The sequence below is a fragment of the Aotus nancymaae genome, unplaced genomic scaffold (genome assembly GCF_030222135.1).
Source record: "Aotus nancymaae isolate 86718 unplaced genomic scaffold, 86718_ANA_hifiasm-v0.15.2.pri h1tg000041l, whole genome shotgun sequence".
NCBI lineage: Eukaryota > Metazoa > Chordata > Mammalia > Primates > Aotidae > Aotus > Aotus nancymaae.
This window is the reverse complement of record NW_026988455.1, coordinates 31,959,948-31,975,182: the sequence shown is the minus strand read 5'-3', so window position 1 is coordinate 31,975,182 and position 15,235 is coordinate 31,959,948. Positions and strand designations below refer to the sequence as shown.

The 15,235-nt window shown below is 37.9% G+C and overlaps 1 pseudogene; it reads left to right on the top strand.

The window, feature by feature from the left end:
* Positions 1–14,447: 14,447 nt before the first annotated feature.
* Positions 14,448–14,920, top strand: LOC105725236 (CST complex subunit TEN1-like; annotated as a pseudogene).
* The last annotated feature ends 315 nt before the right edge of the window (positions 14,921–15,235 follow it).

The window sequence follows — 15,235 nt, the reverse complement described above, 5'->3', positions numbered from 1 at the left end:
CATCAGCAAATGGTACTATTTTAATATACGTGGTCTAATGTGGAGAAAGCTGAGGAGGAATTAGTATAAAAATGACACATCTGTGCCAATTGAAGGCCAAGCGAATTTTGGTGATTGATGATTTCTTAATGATCCGGCTAAACAAACAGGAAGATTGAGTTTGTGATACCAAAACTGCACAAAACTGAAGACTTGGAGTTGCATTGTGGTCAGCAACTACGTTTTCTTAAATCAGTGTAGAATTTAGATTTCATTGGTTTAGTAATTTTCTTAATATTTAATTCGTAAATCAGTTTTGATTTTGTAATTATTTTCTAAGAATAACAAGGCTGAGCTCAGTGGCTCACGCCTGTAATCCCAGCACTTTGGGAGGCCGAGGCAGGCGGATCGCCTGAGGTCAGGAGTTCGAGACCAGCCTGATCGACATTGAGAAACCCAATCTCTACTAGAAATATAAAATTAGCTGGGCGCGGTGGCGCATGCCAGTAATCCCAGCTACTCAGGAGGCTGAGGCAGGTGAATCGCTTGAACCTGGAAGGCAGAAGTTGTAGTGAGCTGAGGTTGCACCATTGCACTCCAGCCTGGGCAACAGGAGTGAAACTTCGTCTCAAGAAAAAATAAAAATAAATAAATAAATAAAAAATAAGAAGCTTATATACAGTTACAAAATAAAAATAAAAAATAAGAAGCTTATATATAGTTACATTTGCAGAGATATAAGTACCAGTATCTTAAAATGGTATCAATTTATTCAATGAGGAATTTCTCTGTGTCATTTCTTACTCAACCTAGTCTCTATTTCTTTTTTGGCTATATGAGTCAGAATGACTGAAAATTTTGTTCATTAAAGTAGGTCCGTATATTACTTACATTTGGAAAACATAGCCCTGGAACATACATTTGGGCTTGTGGTTTGCTTTTAAAGGTGAAGTATGTCAACCGCTTAAATTGTCAAGACAAAGAGGACACTCACACATTTCATATTCTAAGAGTTCAGCCTGCTCATCTGTCAAGTTGTAAATGTCTAATATATGCAAGAAAAACATTTTATTTAGTACCTATTTGTTTGTGGCACTGAACTAGCTTATTTACTATGGGATTTAACCAGGTAGCCCCTCCTTTCCAGGGTATGAAACAAAGTACTTGAACCTAGATTTTGAAAATACGTATTGTAGAAAAAATTCTTCATATATTTCAATTTTGTTTTTAATCCATTCTAATTTCAGTAACAGGTAAAGTCAGAAGACATAATATATCCTTGTGGTAGCTTAACAGGCAAATAAAATCAGCACATCGGTCACCACTGGGATGATATTATTTTTAGCAAGGCTGATACGGTTTAGTGGGACTCTCTTATTACATTAATTGGCTACCAATTCTGCAAAGCGTAATTAGCACCACTATTCATATCTCAGCCCATGTGCAAATTTGGCAGCACTGTCAGCAAACACACCTGTTTTCCAAGCCTAGGATAACAACTGAGCAACAACTGACTGATATCCTGAATTATATTAAATATATTTAGAAGTATGTCTGACATGTGTTCAAAGGAGACAGTATTGGAATTTTTTTTCTTGTGCTCATAACCATAATAAAGAAATATGTAATTTCCTGTGAGCCTCACAAATTATTAACTGAGTCATCTTTAAACTATCCTGAGATATTCATCCCATTATCTCCATTGTATCGATTTGGAGATGGAGACACAATGGGAACAAGGGTCAGGATGTGGTGTCTTAAGCTTTAAGACGCTGCAGCTTATCACATTCTTAAAGTTTCCTCCTTACAAATAAAGCCTCATAATAAATGCTTCCAGCAAATGGTGGAGCGTGCATGACAATTTTAGAATAGGAAAAGTCAATGGAAAATGGTGGATTAGTGTTTATATAAAGATAAATTTTTTAAAGAAAACAAGTTATTAAAAGTAGGTATGTAGCACAAATAAAGAATTCAAGTAATGCCAAATACATAAAATGCTAAATTAAAAAACTACAGGATTCTATCTCATCTTTTGACTCCTAAGGACACCCTCTCAGTCTCTCAGCCAGTTCCCATGCTTACATATCATGTCAATTGGTCAACAAGTGACAGAGTCTTGAATACACATTTTTTTCTGGTTTCTCAAAGCAGCCTATTTCCACTTAGCTGTAGTCTCTCTTCTGGAAGCACACTCAAGTAATTGTACTTTCTTGATCCCTAATCTGTTTCATACTAAACAAATTGCAACAGTTTCCAGTCTACTCACTCTATTCCTTTATACCAACTCTGCATGATTCAGGAGTCTGCTTTTCCAAGCTGGGGTCACAGTTTATTTTCAATCACAACCAGTAATATGCCCCTAAAATCATGATGAATCAGTCATATAATCCACCGGCTCCTTATTCAGTGTGAATTAAGTAATGCTAAGGCCCACTCCTGCTCCAAAATGTCAAAAAAAAGACAATGTCTTTTTTATCTACTGCCTTAGTGCCAGAAATATTATCAATAGTCCTAACTTAGAGAATGAAGCATTTTACGTTTCACCCTGAACACTCCTATTAACATTATAAATTATGAAAGCAACACATTAATCCATTGATTATTAAATTTTTATTTTTTATTTATATACTTATTTTGATATAGGTCTGACTCTGTCACTCAGACTGGAGAGCAGTGGCACAGTCACAGCTAACTGCAGCCTTGACCTCCCAGGCTCAAACAATCCCCCAACCCCAGCCTTCTGACTAGTTGGGACCACAGGCACACACCACCATGCCCGGCTAATTTTTTTATTTTTTACAGAGACAGGGTCTCACCATGCTGCCCAGGCTAGCCTCAAGCCATCCTCCCACGTTGGCCTCCCAAAGTGCTGGGATTACAGGCATGAGCCATCACACCTGGACTGAATATTAAATAGAAGTGTGCAATAGAATCATGAAAATACACACACTGAGCCTCCCCTTCCAGAACATGTGATTCAGGAGGGGAATCCAGAAATAAGTGTGCTTTGGAAAATCATTTCAGGCCTAGCGTTCATCCTAGCTTCAGAGCCACTGCAGTAATCCCTCATTAAGTATCTAAACACAATAGAATGAGTTCATTCTTTTTAAGTGCCATGAAATGATAGGACAAGGTAAGTTTGATGCTGAGATAGCAGTTAGCAAAGCAAAAAGTAGGCCAGAACAGTTTGCTTTGGGAAAAACTCTGGAGTTCAGGGAACAAAATGAAGAAACTGAATACTGGGAAGCGTGAGGGGAACTAGAATAGGAAGAACAAAAGCCTTGAAACTACTTTCTATTAGGTTTCTATTAGTAACTTATGCTGAGGTGGGCATCAGTGTTGAAAATTTCCAGCTTTAAAAGTTCTTTAAAACTGTGAAAAATAGCACTTTCTCAAAAAGTTTAACATAGAATTATGAAATTATCCATCAATTCCATTCCTAGATATGCACCCAAGAAAACTGAGCACGGTGTTCAACTACTTGCCCGTGAATGTTCATCACAGCCCCATCCACAATAACCAAAGGGTGGGAACAACTGAAATACCCATCATTGATGAATGGATAAAATGTGGTACATCCATACAACGGGATATTAGCAGTAAAAAGGCATGAAATACTGACAGATGCTACGACAGGCATGAACCCTAAAAACATGTTAGGTGAAAGAAGCCAGATATAGAAGGCCACATTGTATGGTTCCATTTCTATGAAATGTCCTTTATAATCAAATCCATAGACGCAGAAACCAGGTTGGTGGTTTCCAGAGGCTGGGAAGGGTGATGGCTTACACAGGAATGAGAAGTGGTATTAATGGGTATGGGGTTTCATATATAAGTAAATAAATAATTAAAATTTAATAATTTTGATATAGGATCTCACTCTTATCACTCGGACTGGAGCGCAGTGGCACAATCACAGCTGACTGCAGCCTTACCTCCCAGGCTCAAGCAATCCCTCCAACTCAGCCTCCTTACTAGCTGGGACCACAGCCACACACCACCATGCCCAGCTCATTTTTATATTTTTTATAGAAACAGGGTCTCACCATGTTGCCCAGACTGGTCTTGTATTTCTGGGCTCAAGCCATCCTCCCACCTTGGCCTCCCAAAGTGCTGGAATTACAAGCATCAGCCATCACACCTGGACTGATTATTAAATAGAAGTGTGCAAAAGAATCATGCTACAACAGACATGAATCCTAAAAACACGTTAGGATGTTGAAAAAAAATCATTTTAGGATGAAAAAAATTCAGAACTAGATAGTGGTGATGGTTGCACATCGTCTTGAATACACTTAATGTCACTGGACTGAACACTTAAAATAGCTCAAAAGGTAAATTTCATGATTCATATATTTTGTCAGAAATGTTTGATGTGCTTTATAGGTATGCGCTTTTTTATTCCAACTCAGCCCCCTCACTCAGGAACCTTGAAGAAATATCCTCACAAGTGAGCTTCCCATGGGCCTGCTGGTGCCTCTGCAGACACCCCTCCCTTCTATGTTGAGTGTACAGACAGGGCTGAGCAGGTGTGAACAGGAAAGACTGCTCAAGTGCAGATCTCAATTTACCCTGTACCCTGGATGACGAGATGGGTGGAGGAAAGCTCTAAGAACAGTGTGGCTCCCTAAATGTCACTGGGCTTTATGTGATTAAATTTCCCCCACACTCTGGAAACTTCAGGGATTGGCAGGCAGTGACTGCAGCGTGCACTCTGCAATTTAAACCCAACACAACAGAAAGGAGGATTCCAAAGCAGACAAAATGCCAAAGAAAATTGCCCTGTGAGCATGCACTGTCTATATCCTTACAGAGTCAGCATGAAAACAGAAGTGCCCATTCTCCTTCATGCCACCCAGCTGTGCCTTACTTTTCATCTACAATGCAGAAATATGAAAAAAAAAATGAAACTATTTTCTGAGAATTCAGAGAATTCCCTACCTACCTAATGGCTTCCCTCCAAAACATTCAATTATGAGACTTGAACAGTGTAGAAAAATGTTTTTCTAATGGGAATCTGTCTTCTGATTATAGATACAGACAGTCCCTCATTCCATTTTTCTGTGGCTGCTCTCTATGGGTTTACAGTAGCCAGGTCTTTGATTCATACTTCATCACAGCTGATTGTCTAAGTTATCCAAACAGAACAGGAACAAACAGAATGTACTGCTTAAGTGCACATGTGATTGGACATGATCAAAAGGAAACTTGAAAACCTGTAAGTAGAATTCAAGTTTTGTAAATATATTTTAAGAGAGTGTTGAATGAAAGGTCATTCAACAAGTTTATAAAGATTATTTTAGGGTGGCAAGATTATTGGTTATATGTGGTAATTTTTCCTTTTCTTATATGTTCCTGTATTTTCTGCAGTAAGTATATATTTGTCATTTATAATGTAATAAATTTTTTAAAGAACAATGTTATTTTTGGCCTAATGTTAAGTACATGTCTATGAGAACTCAACTGAATTATTATTGTTACTGTTCTATTTCCTTATAATCTTCGTCTATCCCTAGTTGGCTCACATTTTTCTTCCTATTGGGGTCTCTATTGTGGATTCTTAACTTTCTACATATTTTCCATTTTATATCTTTGATAAATATCAGGTGATTTTTTCAAAGATGCTGGAGCCAATAGACTAATCTGTAGATTTAAAACATAGTGATTTGGAAATGGAACAAAGTCCAATGAGAGATATCTTCATTCAGAATTTTCCTTTACATATACTTACAGAAGAGTGCAAATAAGTATACAGTTAAATCACAAAATGGACACACCTATGTAATTGACACTCAGGTTATGAAATAGACCATGTCCAATACACAAAGGCCTTCAATATACCTGCTCCAATTCCCAGCTCTGGCCTTCTCCCCCAAATTAACCACTATCCTAATCTCTGACACCACAGGCCAGGATTGCATATTTCTAAACTTTATATACATTAATCAGCATGTATTTTTGTGCGTCTACCTTCTTTCATGCAACATAATGTTTGTCAAGTTTGTCTGTGTTGTAACAGTACTTTTTTCATTGTTTTATAATGTCGCTCTGTACACATACAGCACAGTTTATTTATTCTACTCTTGGTGGATATCTGGATTGTCTCCAGTTTGGAACTATTATAAATCAGGCCACTATGAACATTTTTATATGATTTTTAGAGGACTCTATGTATGCTTCTGTTGCCAACTTCTGTTGCCCAGTTCATACCTGGGTGTGAATTATTGGGTCACAGGGCATGTGAATGTTCAGTCCACATAGATATTGCCAAACAGTATTCTAAAGTGGTTGAACCAATTTATACTCTCACCATTTCTATAAGAAATTTCCAGTGGCTCCCCACTCTTACCAACTGTTGATATTTTCCAACTTTTCAATGTTAGCCATTTTATCAGGTATATAGTATATGGTTGTGATTTAAATTTGCATTTCTATGACAAATTATAAGGAGATTGTTAACCGTTTCATATGTTTTCATGAACAGTGCCTGTTCAAGTATTTTGTCCACTTTTCTATTTGATTGTCTATTTTTTTGTGTGTTTTAAAATACATTCTGGATACAACTCTTTTAACAGTGATATGCATTACAAATGTATTTGTTCTTCTAGATATGTGCTTCTGCCAAGGTACAGGAAAGGTCTTCTTAATGCATCAAGGATGGAGATAATCAGAAATGAAATGCAGTCCCTGTGGTGGAAGATCTATTTTCAGGTTATTTATTTTTAAGATTTGGTACTTCAGAATCCCAAATGACAGCCTGGAGTGACTACTAAGACCCTTTCTCCTTGACAGGTCTTTAATTTCAATTATTTCATCCTAGCCTCATAAGAGTATTTAAATCTCTGCTCAGCTTCTTAACGTCTCCATTACTAATTGCAAATCAGCAAATTTCTCTACTGGAAAAGTCACATGGGGCCAAATGTCCTCTCTGTCCTTCCTTACTTTCGCAGAATCTTGGCCTGCAAGTCCTCACTGCTTTTTGTTTGTTTGTTTGTTTTGTGTGGTTGTTTTTTGTAGCTTTACAATATTTTATAACTTCAAACAGATGAATACACACACACAAACATATATGCATGTATATGTAACATGTATGTATATATGAAGATTGTCTATAACAAGCTTGTTAGCCATGGTTTAGAAACAGAACTTCCAACCAAACCTTTTGGTGGTTTTGTTTATTTGTTTGCTTTTTTTTGAGACAGGTTTTAATTCTGTCACCAGGCTGAAATGCAGTGGCACAGTCATAGCTCACTGCAGCCTTGACCTCCTGGGCTCAAGTGATTCTTCTACCTCAGCCTCTTCAGTAGCTAGAACTACAGGCACATGCCACCACACTCGGCTAATTTATTTGATTTTTAATAGAGACAAGATCTCAGTATGTTGCCCAGGCTGTTCTTGAAATCCTGGGCTCAAGCAATCCTCATGCATTGACCTCCCAAAGTGCTAGGATTAGAGGTATGAGCCACTGCACCCAGCCCAAACTTTTCTTCAATACTGTACCTCTTTCTAATGAGCGGGTACACTTGTTACCATTATATGATGAGAGTTACATAATGTACTGTGTTTTACTCTGAGCCTACATGTTGAAAATCAGAGCTTAATATTCGTGGCTTTTTCAGCTTAGAATTTCATGATTTATTTTTCTCCCCTTTTTTTACATTTTTAACCTATTACCCTTATATTTCCCTTTTCAAAATCTTGTTTTACTAATACTGTATAAGCCACCTCAATTCATTTTGGCTATAGCTAGGGTGGATGGATGAATAGATGGATGGATAGGTAACTACATAGATATATCAGGTTTTCAAATGCCAAATCAATCAAAATTTTATCATTGAAAACATCTAACAAAATCAAGTCCACAAGCAAAAGCATCCAACAGAGTGGTCTTGCTATTAAAAAAAAAAAAAATTACCATAAGACAAAGGAAAAAAATATTTTTAAACCACCATTCCTGGCTCAGAGGTGATATAGAAAGACCTCTACCTGTACCATCCACCAGTACCTGTGGTGAGCAGGTGAAAGAAAGCCAGGATAGGAAACCTGGATGTCTAATCCTAATAAATAAGAAATAGCTCAAATCTAGACAGTGGACTTTCAAAGACTTTCTAGATAGAAAGTCCTTAATTCTCTCAACTGCAAAAGCTTCTGGATTTCTTCAAACTTCTATTACATTCAAATTAAAATTTCACTAAGATACTATTTATTACCTATACTAGTAGAAATGCAAAATGATACAACTTTATTGGAAAACCATTACAAATATACATGATGAACATTGATTCTCAATAAAATGTGGCAAACCGAATCCAACAGCACATCAAAAAGCTTATCCATCACTAACGAGTCAGCTTCATCCCTGGGATGCAAGGCTGGTTTAAAATACCCAAATCTATAAATGTAATCCATCACGTACACAGAACCAAAGACAAAAACCACATGATTATCTCAATAGATGCACAGAAGGCCTTAGACAAAATTCAACAATACTTTTTTTTTTAATATATATTTTACTGCACTTGAGGGTCTGGGGTACATATGCAGAACATGCAGGATTGTTGCATAGGTATCTACATGGCAATGTGGTTTGCTCCCTCCATCCCTCCATCACCTGTATCTGGCATTTCTCCCCAACCTCCCTACCCCCTCCTGTCCCTCCCCTATTTCCCCCCAACAGACCCCAGTGTGTGATGCTCCCCTCCCTGTGTCCATGTGTTCTTATTGTTCAACACCCACCTATGAGTGAGAACATGTGGTGTTTGAATTTCTGTACTTGTGTCAGTTTGCTGAGAATATGGTTTCCATTATTGAGAGTTTTTAAGCATAGAGTTTTGACATAAAACATTAGTATAAAGGGCTGTTTACCTCTCAATAAACTAGGTATCAATGGAACAAATCTCAAAATAATAATAGCTATTTATGACAAACCCACAGCCAATATCATACTTAATGGGCAAAAACTGGAAGCATTTCCTTTGAAATCTGGCACAAGACAAGGATGCCCTCTCTCACCACTCCTATTCAGCATGGTATTGGAAGTTTTGGCCAGGGCAGTCAGGCAAGAAAAAGAAATAAAGAGTATTCAATAAGGAAAGGAGGAAGTCAAATTGTCTCTATTTGCAGATGACATGATTGTATATTTAGAAGACCCCATTGTCTCCACCCAAAATCTTCTTAAGCTGATAAGCAACTTCAGCAAAGTCTCAGCATAAAAAATCAGTGTGCAGAAATCACAAGCATTCCTCTACACCAATAACAGACTTAAAGAGAGCCAAATCAAGAATGAACTGCCATTCACAATTGCTACACAGAGAATAAAATACCTAGGAATACAACTTACAAGGGATGTGAAGGACCTCTTCAAGGAGAACTACAAACCACTGCTCAAGGAAATGAGAGAGGACACAAACAAAAGGAAACATTTCATGCTCATGGTTAGGAAGAATCAGTATTGTGAAAATGGCCATGCTATCTTCATCAAGCTACTATTGACTTTCTTCACAGAACTGGAAAAAAATACCTTAAATTTCATATGGAACCAAAAAAGAGCCCACATAACCAAGACAATCCTAAGCAGAAAAAAAAAAAACCAAGCTGGAGTCATTATGCTATTTGACTTCAAAACAGCATGGTACTGGTACCAAAACAGAGATATAGACCAATGGAACAGAACAGAGGCCTCAGAAGTAATGCCACACATCTACAACCATCTGATCTTTGACAAACCTAACAAAAACAAGCAATGGGGAAAGCCCTATTTCATAAATGGTGTTGGGAAAACTGGCTAGCCACATGCAGAAAGCTGAAACTGGATTCCTTCCTTACACCTTTTACAAAAATTAACTCCAGATGGATTAAAGATTTAAACATAAGACCTAACACCATAAAAACCCTAGAAGAAAACCTAGGCAAAACCATTCAGGACATAGGCATAGGCAAGGACTTCATGACTAAGACACCAAAAGCAACGGCAGCAAAAGCCAAAATAAACAAATGGGATCTGATTAAACTCCAGAGCTTCTGTACAACAAAAGAAACAATCATTACAGTGAACCAACAACCAACAGAATGGGAAAAAATTTCTGCAAGCTACCCATCTGACAAAGGGCTAATATCCAGGATCTATAAAGAACTTAAACAAATTTACAAGAAAAAATCAACCCCATGAAAAAGTGGGTGATGGATATGAACACACACTTCTCAAAAGAAGACATTTATGCAGCCAACAAACATGAAAAAAAGCTCATCGTCCTTGGTCATTCAAGAAATGCAAATCAAAACCACATTAAGATACCACCTCACACCAGTATGAATGGCAATCATTAAAAAATCTGGAGACAACAAATGCTGGAGAGGATGTAGAGAAATAGGAACACTTTTACACTATTGGTGGGAGTGTAAATTAGTTCAACCATTGTAGAAGACAGTGTGGCAATTCCTCAAGGATCTAAAATAGAAATACTATTTGATCCAGCAATCCCATTACTGGGTATATACCCAAAGGATTACAAATCATTCTGTTATAAAGACACATGCACATGTATGTTTATTGTGGCACCATTCACAATAGCAAAGACTTGGAACCAACCCAAATGCCCATCAATGATAGACTGGATAAAGAAAATGTGGCACATATACACCATGGGATACTACACAGCCATAAAAAAGGATGAGTTCATGTCTTTTGCAGGGACGTGGATAAAGCTGGAAATCATCATTTTCAGCAAACTGACACACAAACAGAAAACCAAACAGTGCATGTTCTCACTCATAAGTGGGTGTTGAACAGTGAGAACACATGGACACAGGGAGGGTAACGTCACACACCAAGGCCTGTTGTGGGGGATGGAGGAGTAGGTGAGGGATAGCAGGGGGTGGGGGATAGGGCAGGGATAGCATTAGGAGAAATACCTAATGTAGATCACAGAATGATGGATGCAGCAAACCACCATAGCACATGTATACCTATATAACAAACCTGCATGTTCTGCACATGTACCCAAGAACTTAAAGTATAATAACAAAAAAAAAAAGCAATATCCATCAGGATTTCATATATTATTTACCCTTTAACCCAGCAAACCAACTTCTAGAAATACATCCAAACAACACACTAGCTTCATTGTTAATTAGAAAATATTAAAAATCCTATTTGTATAGCTATTGCAGCACAGTCTGTAATAACAAAAAAATGAAAATGACCCCATATTCATAAATAGGGAACTAGCTAAATAAATATAAGTACATTCATACAATGTAGTATCATGTAATACCATGTAGCTGTAAAATGGAATAAAGAGTATCTTTCTTTATCACTATGAAGATGTCTCTAAAAGTATTGTTAAATGAGAAAAGCAAAATGGAGAAAAGTATCCATGGGATGATGCCATTTATCCAAGGAAGAAAGAGAATATATGTACACACACACACACACACACACACACACACACACACACCCCTTTTAAAACAAAGAAATGTGGAGAGGTAAGGTACAAACAGGGTCAAAGGTGTGAGATAGATGCTGGACTTATTTGATTTTGGAATGCTATATGTGTTTTATAAGATTACAGAATAAATTTTAAGCAAAAAACTTCTAAAAACTTAAAGCAAGATAAAATAAATTAACCTAGATTTTGTACTAAAGTGGTAACATTAACATAGAGAAAAAAATTATTTCAAGTGATTTTAAAGCATAAAAATCAGACCACACATTCTGAGAGGAATATACCTGAAGAACAAAAAGAACTTCTTGCAAACTATTTTCAGTAATTCTAGGGTCTGAATCTTTGTGTCTCCCAAAACTCATGTTCTGAAATCTAAACCTCAATGTGATGGTATTAAAAGGTGGGACCTTAGGAAATGATCATGGCTCCACCCTAGTGAATGGGATTCGTGTCCTTACAAAAGAGGCTAAGGGAGTATCTTTGCCCTTTCCACCACATAAGGACACAATGAGAGGCACAGTCTATGAACCAGGAAGTGGGCCCTCACCAGACATCAAGTCTGCCAGTGCCTTGACTTCCCAGCTTCCAAAACTGTGACAAATTTGTTGCATATCAGCTACCTAGTTTATGGTATTTTGGTATAACAGCCCAAATGAACTAACGCAAGTCATTACATTGTAATATTAAATTTAATATTCTGAAAATATTATTTCTAAGATCAAACTAAGAAATAATCATGTTAATATCATTAGGGGATAAATGCTTGAGGGGATAGATACCCCATTCTCCATGATGTGCATATTCCACATTGCATGCCTGGATTAAAACATCTAATATACCATAAATATATATACCTACAGCCAGGCACAGTGGCTCATGCCTGTAATCCCAGCACTTTGGGAGGCCAAGGTGGGTGGATCATTTGAGGCCAGGAGTTGCCAAGACCAGCCTGGCCAACATGGTGAAACCCCATCTCTGCAAAAATTAGCCAGGCATGGTGGCATGCACCTGTAGTCCCAGCTACTCAGGAGGCTGAGGCAGTAAGCACTCTAACACTCAGATTGTGGTTTCTAAATACCTTTTCCAACCAAAAGGAACCGGATATGTTTGAAGAAATGACCCATTCTAGGCCTTTGCCATGAGATGAACCTGTAACATTTTGCCAAACTAGAAAGCAAGAAAACTATCATATGCTATCACAATTATCAAAATGGTCCAGTAGCCCATTTGAAAAGCATACTGGCAAGGATGGAACAATGTGAATATTTAATATTAATAATCACTGCAATGGGTTAAGCATGGTGACTCACACCTTTAATCCCAGCCCTTTGGGAGGCTAAGGTGGGAGGATCACTTGAGGCCAATGACACAGTAAGATCCCATCTCTACCAAAAAAAAAATAATAATAATATAAAATGTTTTTAAATAACCAGGCACGGTAGTCCTAGCTACTCAGGAAGCTTAGGCAAGAGGATTGCTTGACTCCAGCCTAGGCAACACAGTGAGATCCTGTATCAAAAAGTAATAATAACTGCAATGGATTAAAACACATTATATATGTTTAAATGCATTCGATTATTATGATTCTAAAATAAATACTCACTGGCTACCTTTGGAGAGTGTTAGAGAATTAATTCCATATTTTGAAAGCTGATGAATTGAAAGAAAGCATCACGCAATACCTTGCATTTCCTATACCAACTATACTTGAGGATAGGCAAATAGTTAATGAGGAATAGTATATTGCTTTACAGAAATATTCCACTTTATGACTCATGAAGGAATTACTGAATTATATTATCATCATTTTTGCAAACCCTGATAAAATAATGAATGCAGGAAATGATCATTATTGGCTCCTAACATCACCAAAAGAGAGAGAACCAGATATATGTCTCCTTCTGAAAGTAGTTACAACCACCTATACAGAAAAGTTTGTAGTTCACTCAGTTTCTAATAGGTAGGGGAACAAGAAACTCACTAAATGACAGTTTGAGGAGGCAAAATCAAGAATGTGAAAAATTCTACAGAACCAATGACCCAAGTTTTTCAACTAAAAAATTGCAAAGTAAAAAAATGAGTGAGGAAGAGAGAGCTTGTAAATGAAAAGAGAATTAAGAAACATACAAATCAATTGCAATAGACAAACTTTATTCTAATCTTGATTTGAACAATTGTTTAAAAAAAAGATTTCTAGCCAATCTGGGGAATTTGACCACCAATTAGCTGTTTGATGATATTAAGGAATTTTTATTAATCTTACGACAGTGGTAACATGATTATGTTGTCTTAAGAGAGTGTTTACCTTTTAGAGATACATACTAAAATTATGAATAAAATGATTCAATGTTCTGGATTTGCTTCAAAATGATCCATCTGTGAGTAGTAGCAGGGAGTTAAATAAAACAGGATTTGCCATGAGTTGAAAGTTGTTCAACAGGTGATGAGAACATGGGTATCCTTTACTGTTTTTTTCTCCTTTTTGTATAAAGATAATAAAAGTTTAAAATTCCAGAACAATCACAAATATCCAAATTATCCATCTTTGATATAAAGGTATCTTATTTTTCTGGATAAATATTAAGGCTTGGGGGAAAAAAACACCTGTTTTATAGCTAAATCAAGAAATACCTCATGTATTAATAGTTCCATGACCAACCTTTAGGAGGGACAATATTATTTTAAAGGATCTTGGCAGAATTTCTTGTAAGAACAGAACTATCTTTTTTTAAGCAACATACCTTGATGAGCCATTTAGGTAGAACAATGGTGGTAGTCTAGAAGACGACAGAAGAATGAGAAGAATAAATGCCTTTTTATGACTAAAAAATGGGAAGAATTGGGACATGCACAGGAAGCTGAGAAGTGAATGGCCTCAGAAGGAAAGAGAGAAAGAAGATCTAAGGAAGTACAGACAATGAGGAAACCCAGCACCCTAGAAGGAAGTCTTTTCCATAAAGATATTTTCCCCTTAGCACGTGACTGACAGCAACCCAGGCAGAGGGGGCAGAGAAGGAGCCAGTGATGCTGCCCAAACTTGGTACCTATTCCTTCCCCTGGAAAGTCAATACAAGCCAAGCTCCTGGTGGGAGCACACTGAGAACATTTGGCAGGTTGTGCCTCTACGATATGGTCACTCCAGAGTGACGCTGATGGCTCAGCATGGATCTGATCCACACCAGGTTGTTTGTACCAAGTTGGTGGAGCCCTTTCAAGCCCAGGTGGGCTCCATGTACGTCGTCCTTGGGGAGCTCTAGCTCCAGCAAGACGGAGACTCCCCGGTAAAGGCACTGGTGCTGAACTGTGTGGAGCGGATGGACCTGCCCTTGTGAGAACAAGCCAAGCAGGAGCAGAGGCAGTACCAGTGGGAGATGGATGGCGGCCAGCAGGAATGCAGCCCAGTAACACTACCTGTTTCTGAGGCCAAACCCTCTGAAGCTACAGGAACATCCCAGAGCATAAGCGCTTCCCCAGCGACTGCCTTGTCTAGAGCCTGAAAGCAGAGAGGCAGGTGGTTAATCCAGCACCTTCCCCTAATTTGGGATTGGCTCAGAAATGAGAACTCAGAAAACAAGCCCCAAGTCCAACACCCTCTAACCCCTAGACTACCGTAGCACGCCTTGCGTGGGGTTATGGAAGGTTCCAGAAGGTCCTGGTGAATAAAGGCCCAGAGGGCGTGACCTTGGAAAAAAAGAAAGAAAATTTCAGTGCTAGCTATGGCTATGAGACTACATAAAACAGGGATGGCTAAAGTTCCATTTGGAATTGCCTCCTGTGCTATAAGTCAGTGTGACCACTCCCACAACCCTCCG